We start from the raw sequence: 11329 nt of genomic DNA, 5'->3' as shown, positions 1-11329 counted from the left end.
GCTTTTCAGAAACATTGAAGAAGGAAAAGGGAAAAAAAAGTTTGAAAAAAGGTCAGCAAGATACAGAATGTGTGATATTTATTGAAAGCGCCTGTCAAGAGAGAGCACTGCAGACAGGCCAGTGGCAATAGGTACAATGAAGATGAATCTCATTCTCCAAAGCTTCCGAAAATATGCATTCCTGAATCCCGAGAGGTCCAGGCCAAATGATACCTGGTTTGACTTTGCCTTTTCAATAGGTAATTCTTGGCTTTCACTGCAAATATCATACTTTTGTCAAACTGACCTTATTCTAATATATTCTTTTGTTTTACAAATCTGAAGGATCTTGGATCACCCAACACTAAGCCTCTACTAAAGTTTCCAACTATAACTGTAGACTATGTTCTAGTAGGGACCATATTATTGGTGGAAAGAGTCCCATTCTTTATTATCATATTTTAACTCAAATACTTCACACAGCAGGATCTCTTACATGGCCCAGAAAAATAGCTCAGGAAATATTACTTCTGCAGAGTCATACATTCAGTTTAAATATATTGTAAGAATAAGAAATTAGGTCATTCAGATAAATACATACTCATAATTAGAAAAAGAATACTCATAATTGCCCACCTCAAATTGTCTTCACTAAAGGTGTAGAAGGGGGAGATTGGGAAGAATTACACTGAACAAAAATCCTAAGTAAACACATTATATATGCTAGTTCTCTTAAGCCTTATCCATTGTCCCTTAGCTTTTTTTGCTCAAGAATTGTATTTTTACAGCTCCACTTCCAGCTTCACTGACTTTCCTCTCTGGGCTGACCTTGAACCTCGATCTTTAGATCTCAGCTTTCGGGCATGAGTCACCATCACGCAGGTGAGATTTAACTTCCTAATTTTCCTTTATTTTGGTTAGGACACACATGATCTTTTTAAGGCTCTCATACAAGGTTAGCTGAAGTTCTTTTCAGTTGATCACTGATCACTCACTCTCCCTGAGAGTCCATTTCACATCTGGAAGGGAGTGTCTTGACTTAGACCCTTGCCAGTTTTTATTCAGCTCTGACCCTACATACCTCTCTATTGGACTTTGAGCCTACTTGAATAACCTAAAGTGGAGTTCATGTTGGAAGGAGAAAGTGGTTTCTTGCCATCTTTTGCTTTATTCTGCTTTTGGTGTTAGAAAGCTTCAGGGGGAAGTTTTAGGTAGGTCCCTTGATGAAACCAACGTGCCACATCCAAAGACAGCTGGGCACATTTGTGGCCTGGCTCCTGTGGGAAGCTTTTCAGTGGAGGTGGATGCAGAGCAGGGAAGAGGACCAGATGACTTCACAATGGGCGGGAATGACCAGAAGTTTTGCTACTGTGACTTCCTAACTGTCGTTGATTCACAGAGACTGGCTGTATTTCTGGGGGCTGTGCAAGAACATTGGGCATAAAAATGTTAACAGCATGAGTAACCTTCACTATGCTTAATGATTGATTGTAAAAAATGTTTTACCTGGGATAACAGTGAGAATGTGTTCCTGCTGACCTCCCCTCAGCCCCCCAAAGTGTGCTAAGTGCCTAAGGAAGCCTGGCTAGAGTTTCTATTTATCTAACAGATAATTGAGTGAACTAAAAGGTCTTTTATTATCCTTCTGTGGATTGCATACTTGGTAGGGTATTCAAGCATTATTAAAGCCATGTGTACCCCTTCTGAGCAACCTCCTCTGAAAATCAATCTTCCCGTGCACAGGAATGCAAACCAGACTCACTTCAGAGGCAGTGTAAACAAACATCATCACAGAGGCAAATTTTCTTCATACATTTTTGAATGCTTTCTACATTAAAACTGAAACTGTTTCACGGCTCTCCTCTGCGCATGTGTATCATTGGTGGGCTTGAACCTAATTTTCCTGGAAGAAGATCACTGAGATTCAACAGGCTTCGTTCAGTCTCTTGACTCCACGTTCTCCACTGGACAGGGAACTTGCACAGCCACTGTCTCCCACTTTTAAATACTGATACAGACCACAGGACTCAAGGTCATCTCTGGCAGTTAAGATTGGAGACCCAACTAGTATTCAGAGAAGTGGTCTAGACTGAGCAGATACTCGGAATTTTTGAGTCAGGATTAGTTTTGTTGTATAGTATTAGAAGAAGAGACTTGGGACATTCTTAATTATAATGAGGAAGAAGCCAAGTAACTTTGAAAATTCCCATTAAAGTAGAAAATAAATTTATTTTAGAACAGATGACTCATGCCTCTAATCCTAGCTGCTTAAGAGGCTGAGATCTAGGGATTCTGGTTCAAAGCCTGTCCAGGCAGATAAATCTGAAGGACTCTTCTCTCCAATTAATTAGCAAAAAGCTGGAAGTGCAGGTGCAGCTCCAGTGGTAGTATGCCAGCCTTGAGTAAAAAAGCCAAGCCGGAATGTGTGGCCCTGAGTTTTTAACCCTACTATTGTTACAAAAAAATTAAAGAAAATATTTTATTATATTCCTGCCAAGACAAAGGGACCTCAATAAAGGAATTCAAATTTCTCAAGTCTCATATTGTTGCACACATTTGATTTCTTGTGTGCATTGTACTTTGTTAAATCAGGAAACAGGCTGGTAGGTCAGATTCTGACTTATTTGTTCCACACTATGAATTATATCTTTAGATGCTGTTACATTACTAATGACCTTTTATGGTCAAAGCCATTTTAGGTTGTAAATTTATTCTTTTAGAAAGTATTAATAACTTGATGAAACATGCAAATGAAACCTATTTTGGACAAACTAAGAAAATTCCATACTTCCCCCCCTTTTTTTTTTGCCAGTCCTGGGCTTGAGCTCAGGACCTGAACACTGTCCTTGGACTTTCTCAAGGCTCTACCACTTGAGCCTATGTATGTTGTAGCGAGGAACTGAACCTGGGTCTTCGTGCATGCTAGGCAAGCACTCTACCACTAGGCCAAACTCCTGGCCCCTTACTTTCCTTTTACGAGTTCTTTTATTTAACTATTCTTGATCTTTCTATAATAGACATAAAAATTAAACTCACATTCTAGTATCTTTAATAGTTTAAAGATATCAAAAAAGTTAAAATTAAGTTTTGATTATATAAATGATTATGTGAATAAAAGGAAAAATTAAAAAAAGCAGATGAAATCCTTTTTGTGCTTCTCATCTCAGGAGATGTCAGTAGTGTTGCACATATAATCTCCTTGGAAGATACAATGGACCTTGGAAGTACGTCTAATGTAACTGAGATGATTTGCTGTAATTCCACAGTGTACTTTTTTATTTAATAAAATATGTCTTGAGAATATTCCCTCTTAGTACTTATAATTTGCACAATTATTTTACTCAGTATACAGTACAGCTACTGCAAATTTATTCTCAATTCTAATTCTGCCATATAGGAAGGTATTTCTGCTTTGTACAATGAGAAAGATTCTGCATTGACCTGTTGTATACTTCCTATCAACTATTAAGTTTGAATATCAACCTAAGCAGTTTTGTTTTCTTTTCTGAAGCTTTGGTACCAGCCAACTCTAAGTCTCCTAAGGTCTCATTTTTTTTTAATCCCAGTCTCTTTTTATCCCAAGAAACATTTTAAGGACATCGAAAAAAACTAAGACACTTTGTGTGCCGGTATTTTTTCAGTTCATTATAGAATAACAAATAATTGGTATTTGATATTTTTTTGTTGAATGAATACCTAACTTAATATTTTATTCCCAGCTTGTACTTACATGGTTGTATTCCTATTATTCTGTTGATAAAATTAGTAATCTTTGATTTAGGAGTTTTATGTAAGAGTGATATAATACCTGTGTAAATACGTCTTATCTTCCTTACTTTTCACTGAACAATTGAAGTTTAAGAATCTGTGGCTCTTTGAGAAAGTGAATTTGATAAGTATCTCACCATCTCTGTACAATGATAACTTTATTGATTTTAGAACTGGAAGACAGCGATTTGTGTCAGTGTCATGATTTTGTTGCAAGGGAAAAAGAACATAGTGATATTTCTTTCTCCTTTGCTATTTGAATAGTAGCTATAATTTATTGAAGTCTTACCATGTGCCAGGACCAATGTTAAGGTAGGTTAAGCTACTGAAACAGTAACTAATGACATGAGGAATGTAGAGATTTTCTTTCTTTGTTCTAGGAGTCTGAGCTAGACGAGTTAGAGTTGGAGCATTCAGGCTTACAGCAGCTTTCCAGATCACTGCAGTAGCCCTTCCAGTGAGCAAGAGGTGGAGAGGCTAGAGGAGTGGGGAGTGAGATATTGCTAGCGTTCCATTGATTGTGGTTTTATCACATTGCCACAGCTAGCTACAAACTGGGAATTGTGGTCTTAGGAGCTATTTCCCAATGACAACTCCACGAAAGAAGGTGGACACGGGTGGCAAATTTTGCCCTGGATTTTACACAATTATCTGATTTTTTTTTTTGTTTTGCCACTATCAAGCTTGAATTCAGGGCCAGGATATAATCCCTTAGCTTTTTTGCTCAAGGACAGTGCTCTTCCACTTAAGCTATACCTCAAATTATTTTTGTTGGTTATTTGGGGATAAAATTTTTATGAGCTTTTTCTCCCTCTGTGCTGGCTTCAAACTGTAATTCTCATATGTCAGCCTGCCAAATTGAGCCTTCACCAGGGTGTCACACATGCCAGGCAAGCACTCTCCCATTTAGCTAAACCCCTCAGCGGATATAATTGCTGCTCTGGAATAAATAGGATTTTATTGGGAGGATAGTCAATATTCAGAAGCTAAGTACTTTTGTTTTTGTTGGTTGTGAGGCTTGAACTCAGGGCCTGGGCACTATCTCTTGACCTTGTCTTGCTCAAGGCCAGTATTCTACCACTTAGAGGCACAGTGCTACTTTGGGTTTTCTGGTGGTTATTTGGAGTCAGAAACTCATAGACTTTCCTTCCTGGCCTGACTTTGAACCATGATCCTGAGATCGCAGCCTCCTGAGTAGCTAGGATTACTGGCGTAAGTCACTGGAGCCCAGCTAGAAGCAAAGTATTTTTGCTAGGTCATAAGTGACAGAGAAGGAATTTGAGCCCAGGCCTGAATGTCTTATCCCTGTTCTTAACTCAGTGCCATTTGATATAGTAAGAGCTGGAATATAGCCCAAATCCCTTGGGTTAAATGAATTGTAGATAGTCCTGTTTTTAAGACATTTCCCATGGATCTTTAATATCTACTCAGTGAAAGAATAAATGGGTCAGTGTTGTTTGGCTTGGCATTTAATCCTCAGGTCACATTACAACCACAGATACTTCTCTAGAATAATTAAGGACATTCGGGCTATTTAAATTTAATGGAGCTATTTCATTTCAAATACATTCATTGTAATCAATTTTACTGAATTAGGTTGGCTGAGCCCAAATCTATGTCCACTTTCTTCTACAATCAGAATTCTCTAGCCCCATATCACAGCATACTAGCCAAATCCCATTCTGCCAATGTAGTATAAAATAGAACTCTTCTGAGGCTTGCTTTATTTCACAGATGAAGAAAATCAGCACCTCTTCCAAAGGATTGGTCTCCAATGTTTCCTCCTCCTCCACTCCTTCCTCTCTCCCTCCTTCCCCCCTCCTCCTTCCTCTTCTTTTTGTGGAATGTATGATTGACCATCTCAGGATCCTGTGGATGAAGCCATGCAAAGGATGCTGAGTGGGAGTTAGAAACAACATGCATCATCTTGTTTTGTTTTTTTTCTTCAGAGGTGGGATAAAGCCCAGAGCCTCACACATGCTAGGTGAGTGCTGTGTACTGAGCCACACTGAGAAGACCCTCAGTTCTCTCCACTCTGTTCCTCCATTTGCTCCATGACTTCTCTTTATACCCCATAGCCACCATTCTTATTCTTTGAGTACAGACAGTGGTTTAGATTCAACTCGTGTTTAAAGTACAGCATATGTTTCAGTGGGCAGAAACCAAACAGTGGGAGGGTAATGGGGGAAGAAATGACCCAGTGTCCTGTCTAACTTTGCCATTCCTAGGAATTGTACTACTTATCTATATAGCTATTTTTTGCTTAATAATTGGGCATCAGGCAAGGTGACCTATTCTTTTATCATGGGGATAAAATGTGATTCATTCGCCTGGTTGGTAACACAGCCTCCTTTTTTCACTGGATTTTCTCAGCGTATCTATTTGGTTAACTGAGATACATGTAGAAAAATAAGTTCACCCTCTGAAAGAATTTCTGTTAAATGAAAATTTAAAGGCATCAAGTTTCTTGGAGGAAAGGAATTCTGCAACTGCAAGAAGGGTTAACTTGTTTTCTTTTTATCATCATTTCCTCCCTTTCCTTTCCTTTCCTTTCCCTTTCCTTTCCTTTCCTTCCTTTCCCTTCCCTTCCCTTCCTTTCCCTTCCCTTCCCTGCTCTGTCCTGCCCTGCCCTGCCCTGCCCTGCCCCTCCCCTCCCCTCCCCTCTTTCCCCTCTCCTCTCCTTCCTTTCATTTCTTTCTTTTTTTAATTAAAAAAATTCATTTCTTTCTTTTTTTAAATTAAAAAAATTTAAGGGGCCGGGAGTTTGGCCTAGTGGTTGAGTGCTTGCCTAGCATGCAGGAAGACCCCGGTTCGATTCCTCGGTACCACATACACAGAAAAAAAGCCAGAAGTGGTGCTGAGGCTCAAGTGGTAGAGCTCTAGCCTTGAGAAAGTCCAAGGACAGTGCTCAGGCCCTGAGCTCAAGCCCAGGACTGGAAAAAAACAAACAAACAAAAAAATTTAAGTACAGAATTTACTGACATTGATTTTTACATCATATCTCAAATGACATATTTAACAAACAAGTATTTGAAGAAAGGAATCTCTATATACAATCCCCGCTTTGTGCCACTATCAGGATTTATACTCGGGGTCTGGGCACTGTCCCTTAGCTTTATCGCTCTAGCACTTGAACAACAGTTCTACTTCTGGCTTTTTTTTTTTTTTTTTTGCTGGTTAACTGGAGATAAGAGTCTCATGGACTTTTTTACCTGCTCTGGCTTTGAACTGTGATCCACAGCTCTCAGCCTCCTGAATATCTGAAGCCAACCTTGTAAACCACACATTGACACTGAGGGGATAATGGAGAGCAGCTAGAACTCATTGGTTCCACTAGGCCCTCAAGGATGCAGTGCCTGTGTTCTGACAGGAGCAATTCCATTTCATGGAAGGAGATGGTACAAGGCTTTGTTTCCCCACTTTACTGTCATGTAATTAGGGGTTCTCCAGGGCTTGAACATGGGGTGTAGACATTCGAGCAGACATACATACTTGTGAGCAGCCATTCACCTCAAAACACACCATCCATCCCTTCACATCCTAGGGTGTGAAGTCTGTAGGCTGTTGAGTCTCAGGACTGGTTTGTCCCAGGGCCACAAGTCATGGTCAACCCCTTGAATAAATTATCCCTTCATTTCCTTAGTGAAGATAGTATTTCCTTGAGCATGTCTTGGTTAAAGAACAGTAAAGAAATGCTTGGGTTTGTAAATATGTGCATAAAACATATCCTTGTTGACATTCCAAAAAATAGGCACTCAGTGTAACTCTGCTTTATTTTTTTGGAATTAGAATAAAAAGGGATAGGAAAAATAGGTCTAAGGAGATTGTAATAATGATCCTAGCAAAGGGAAACCAGGTGTGTTGGTGCATGCCTGTAATCCAGGCACTTGAGCGGCAGGATTGTGATTTCTAGGTTAGCCTAAACGGAACTGTGAGACATTGCATCAAAAAATAAAAACAAAAACAAAACCCCGAAAGCAAACCAAAGTAGCAAAGGTTAAATAGTTAAGTTACAGATTAAGTTGAACCCTGCAAATGCTAGGGGATGTCACTTAGAGAGTGATGAAAGTTTCCTTGGAGTTATGCCACACACATTTGACCTACCAATGCATTAATGACATTTACTGCACATCTTATATTTAATCATCTTTGCCACAATCCTATAATGTAGGTCCTAATGTTTTCATTTTACAAATAAAGAAAATGGGGTATAAAGATGTTCAAAGAAGTAACAGAAGTGATCTGGTACTATGCTGTGACTTCAGAGCTGACTTATAATCACCACATTGTGCTACCCCAAACCATTTAGAACAGATCCAAGGGAAGCCTTCTACATTTACTTATTTATTGTCCCCTAAAATTTGCTTTGCTTTCTTATCTGTATGTAAGTGTGTATGTGTGTTGTGCCAGTATTGGTGCTTCAACTCAATGTCTTGTGCTCTTGCTTATCTTTCTTTGTTCAAGGCTGATAATTTACCACTTGAGTCATACCTCCAGTGTGGCTTTTTGTTGATTAGCTCCAGATACTGTCTTCCTTTTGTGTGTGTGTGTGTCTAGGCTGGCTTCAAAGTAGGATCATGAGCTCTCAGCCTCCTGATTACAAGTGTATGTTACAGGCACTTAGCTTCCCAAAAGAATTTTGAGGATTCTAGTAGAATTATAGAACGGCACAACACTCTAGTCTGGGGCTTGGTTTAGTCTTAGAATAGTGCGTATTTTTCTTCCTGAGGTTTTGTAAAGGGCACATGTCATACATTTCTAGAGTGCCTTCGTTTCACAATGTTCTTCTAGAGACAGAAAAACTTGGTAGGATAGGACTCATGATGATTTAAATAACTTATTCCACCAAGACCACTGCAATCCTGTATTTCAAAGTGAAAACTCATCAGTCTTATGATCATGATCACTCTTATCCTTCCCTTCCTCTTCCTCCTCTTCTTTTAAAGCACCTCTCTCTCCTCCTCTCATCTCTAGCTGCCTCCATGTTTTCATTTTGTCCAGTGGGTAATTGAGTGACCCAAATCTTCCCTATCCAGAGAGAAGTGTTAATTCAATAATGTCATTACGTTTCTATTTAAAAACCATGTTAAGTGAAATAGATGAACATTTTACTAAGTGAAATTTATGAACATTATGAAAATAAAGCTCACATTGTGCTTTATTAAATATATGGAATGACCTAAACTCACTCCTTTATGGTCAAAGATGTTAAAAAGAAATGAGCCCAGTGAACTCATAGAGGAGGGAATACAGGGAAAGAACGGAAACATTTAAACAGGCAAAAATCCATCAGTAATCGCCATGTTCCTTGCACATTATAAGCCAGGGCAAAGACTTTCTCAGTGAGCATATTTTCCCTCTTAGGTTGATCTACATTGACAGCTACCCACGGACACTAATTTTTTAAGGGTAGACTGCGGCTTAGAGGCAACAGAGGCAATGGGGTACTATATTTCACTGAGGCACATTTGCCATAAAAATAACTGTTTCTGCTGTTGCCACTCAATGGTCAATGCCTTTCAGTCTGAATATGGAGAGTCACATAAATTATGTTTATACTAGCTTCCTTGAAACTGACAAGGCAGAGGTGGGGGTGGGGAAATCCAGGCTGAAATTCCCTCATGTTCTATAGTTGTTGTCAGGGTAGGGGGAAGGCTTAAATGGCAGGACACAGCAGGGTGTAAACGTAAGCCATGTTAATAAAGAGCGAGGTCTGCTCCATGGTGCCCCAGCAAGCCATGCTTCATAAGCATTGTGGTTTCCAAAATTATTCCAAGTTAGGCACTGCTACAAGGAAAATAGGCTGCTGGCTGTGAAATAATGGGAGGGATAATAAATACCTAAAACTTGGAATCTCCTGATGAAAAATGAAAAAAAGGTTTTATGAACCCAAGCTGTCAGCTCAGATGAAAAACCCCCAGTGTATGTATTCGCCATGATGAAAAGCCTGGCCTCGCAGGGGTGGACCTCAGATTCAATTTCCCATTCTGATGTGTTGTTCCAAAGGCAACTATGGTTGGGATCATTACAGAGACAGCAAGTTCAGCTAGAGGGGGTGAGTGAGTGAGTGGCTCTCAAGTCCTGCTGGGAGAGAGCAAAAGGTCTGGTGGTGTGTCAGTCAGTTCCTAAGAAAAGTGATGATGTACATGTACAGAATTGAGGTATTCAAAGGGACATTCATAATTGACTGCTTTGTGTGTACATGTGTTGGTACTGAGGCTTGAACTCAGGGCCTTGTGCTCTTGCTTGACTTTCTTACTCATGGCTGGTACTCTTGTCACTTGAGCCATGCCTCCAGTCCTAAAGGGGACATTCAGTAGAGGTGATGTTAAGCTATGATACACCATTTAGAGTTTGGTCTAGAGGTAGAGTGCTTGCCTAGCATGAACAAAGTGCTGGGTTCAATTCCTTGGTACCACATACACAGAACAAGCCAGAAGTGGTACTGTGGCTCAAGTGACAGAGCACTAGCCTTGAGAAAGCTCAAGGACAGTGCCCAGGCCCTGAATTCAAGCCCCAGTAGTGGTGCATGTGCACAGGGAATGCATGCATGGACACACACACACCTCCACCCATCAGAGGAGGAAACAGATTTAAGGAATCTTCCCAAGGCCGCCTGGATGAGACTTGATGAGGCCCAAGAAGAATAGCTTGATTTACTGCTGGCATGAACTTTTCTTCCCTGCTATTAAACACACACACACACACACACACACACACACACACACACACACACACACACGAATACGGGTATATGAACAAACTGGGCATCTTGTCTAAACTAATTTATTTCATGAGATCATTTCTCCACCCTCCATTTCACATTGCCTGTGGAGCCATAAACCTAGTCTCGGGCAAAAGAATGAAGACTTTGGTTCTTCATTTGGCCTTAAATGTCATGAAGAAAATGTTTTCTTAACTCAATGTGAGTCCTGGAAGACTTGTTTGTTTGACTTTCAAACTGTCAGCCACAAGACACATCACTCTAGAAGGTTTTACGGAGTAGGGCTGAGTCTCCATGGAAAATACTATCCCAGGGTCAGGGAGATGGGATGAGAGGAGGGTTTACAAATTTAGTAAGAATCCTTCCTCAGCTGGAAACTCTGGTCCATTTGTTTCCAAGAAAGCTTAATTCTATAGACATCGCTTTTATAAATTACCATAAGAGTTGGTACCACCACATCTCACACTGCTTAAGTAAAGGAATGTCTCTTAATCATTAGAGGGGAAAAAATAGAAAAATGAAGGCAGAACAAAATGACATATCTGTCTTATTCTAGATAACGGCTTAAGCTCTTTGACCCCTGCTGAACCCATAGAAATCCTGCCTGTGACCCTAAAAAGTAAAATAAATTGCCAGCCATCCTAGCTCACCCTTGTCTGGCCTCCTCTCACAGTCAATAAATGATGTGTGATTCGAGTTAGGCCATTGACATCCCCGGGGAGAACATTTGAGGAGCCTCTTTTTCTTCTGGACACTGGGGCTGTGTCTGAGTGGCACAGCATTCAAACCTTCACGTTTCCTGCCTCCTGGGGAGGGAGCTATGGCTCCTGAATGTCTATTGGCAGGTCCTCCTGTCAC

Source organism: Megascapheus bottae, chromosome 10 (assembly GCF_031878675.1).
Source record: "Megascapheus bottae isolate mThoBot1 chromosome 10, mThoBot2.hap1, whole genome shotgun sequence".
Classification (NCBI taxonomy): Eukaryota; Metazoa; Chordata; class Mammalia; order Rodentia; family Geomyidae; genus Megascapheus; species Megascapheus bottae.
The sequence above is the reverse complement of the archived record's forward strand: the minus strand, read 5'-3'. Positions refer to the sequence as shown.